This window comes from Lemur catta, chromosome 12 (assembly GCF_020740605.2).
Source record: "Lemur catta isolate mLemCat1 chromosome 12, mLemCat1.pri, whole genome shotgun sequence".
In the NCBI taxonomy this organism is placed as follows: Eukaryota; Metazoa; Chordata; class Mammalia; order Primates; family Lemuridae; genus Lemur; species Lemur catta.
The window spans coordinates 85,286,210-85,287,891 of NC_059139.1; the positions used below are offsets into that span (position 1 = coordinate 85,286,210).

The following is a 1,682-nucleotide window of genomic DNA, read 5'->3' on the forward strand; positions in this document are numbered from 1 at the left end:
CTTTCAACTCCAGAGGCTTTTCAATGGTACACAGGAGCGAGCTGCTCCACTGTTCAACTCTTCCTAGGACTTGGACCCTGCGTGGATCAGTGGGCATCCTAAGATAGAGGAGTATATTGTCATCATTGGGATGACCTGTCTTCACCCTGATAAGCAGTTAAATTCCTCAGAAAAGGTTATGAGATGCTGGAGCATCACTTGCAATGCTGGCTTTGCAGAAAGATGGCTCTTGCCCTATTCTTCCATCAGTAAGCTCCTTTGAGCAGAACACCTGAGGGGGGAACACCCTTCTTCATTAACACTTCAGAACTGAAAACCAGAAGACCCCAGACATTTGCTGTGTACAGTGCTACTGAGAATTTTTGTGCTTTCTCCACCAATCCATCAGAAAGAGAGAGTTCAATTCTTAAAATATATTCCTGATTTTGCTGAAACGAGCTCAAGTTAGTTTTCAGACATTTGGATCCAAAAGCATCTTCACTAATACAATGATTTCAGTGAGGAGTCCCAGCCTACCAAGCCACAGTGAACAGCAATCATACCCTGGTTAATAGCCTCAGAATGCCCAGGTTGAATGGAAAGGCTCCCACTGCTGAATACGCACCATGGATTCCTCAGGACGTGACACAATGATAGAAATTTGGTGAACCATATGTTTTAACTCCTCTGCTATTCCCTGATTATAAGGCATTGCTAGGCTGGTCTATAATCCTACTAAATCAAATTCACTAATTGACCAATAATTCATTCAAAAGATTGTACACAATAAAAAATTTGGTTATTTGTCTATATTTTCTAGCTTATTTCTCCCAAACGGATAAATAATTTTTGGGTCCAAGAGACCATTGCAGATTTAAAAAATAACTCTCCTGTGGCCATAGAAAACTGCTTTATAAGCTACTGCTATGCCTTTTCACTTAGAAAGTTATAGTCCTAAAAATGCAAAAATAGCTTTCCAGTATAACTATTTTATTATGTAGGGTAGGAACCAAATTGGCGTAAGTCTATGTGAGAAAACCAGAAAAGGAAGAACAAAAGTTAAAAATAGAAGTTGTAAACTCACTGAATGTTAAGAGAAGATAGAAAATAATTCAATCCAAGTGTAACTGAAAAACACTGTGACAATGTGGCTATGGTAAATATGGTAGAAATAAGTATATATGAATAAAGCTATGTTGTCTGTTCCAAACTGATAACCTCAATCATCTATTGAATGAAGTAATAGGATCTTACCTCAAGTAAACAGAAAATGTTAATGGAATGTTTAACACACACACACACACACACACACACACACATAAATTAAAATTAACTCATTGTATATGATCACAAACAATTGACACCTTTTTGAGATCATCTAAATAAAAGTATAATAAATGCAGCAAATTGAACTATTACATAGATGTGTTACCTCAGAGTTATTTTGTCCTTTAAAAATGTTTCCAAATTTTTTTATTTCCAAATATATTATAGTTTATTTTTATAACAGTGAATTTGATTATACAATTTAAATATAAATAGAAACAAGCAAAAGTTATCATAACGTATGGCAAGGTATCTATGGTTTTCCTTACATTTTTCAAGCATAAGCAGAGCCTACACCTTTTGTTGTGTTGGGTGTCCCGCATGAGATATTAGTAGCCATTGGGGCCCTGTATTAGTCTGCTTAGACTCCCATAACA

At 36.1% G+C, this 1,682-nt stretch overlaps 1 non-coding gene across 1 annotated transcript; it reads right to left on the reverse strand.

Moving 5' to 3' along the window:
* Positions 1-348: 348 nt before the first annotated feature.
* LOC123648732 lies at positions 349-417 on the reverse strand. Its single transcript, XR_006738751.1, has one exon. It is a non-coding gene; the product is annotated as a small nucleolar RNA SNORD26 (small nucleolar RNA).
* Positions 418-1,682: the final 1,265 nt, after the last annotated feature.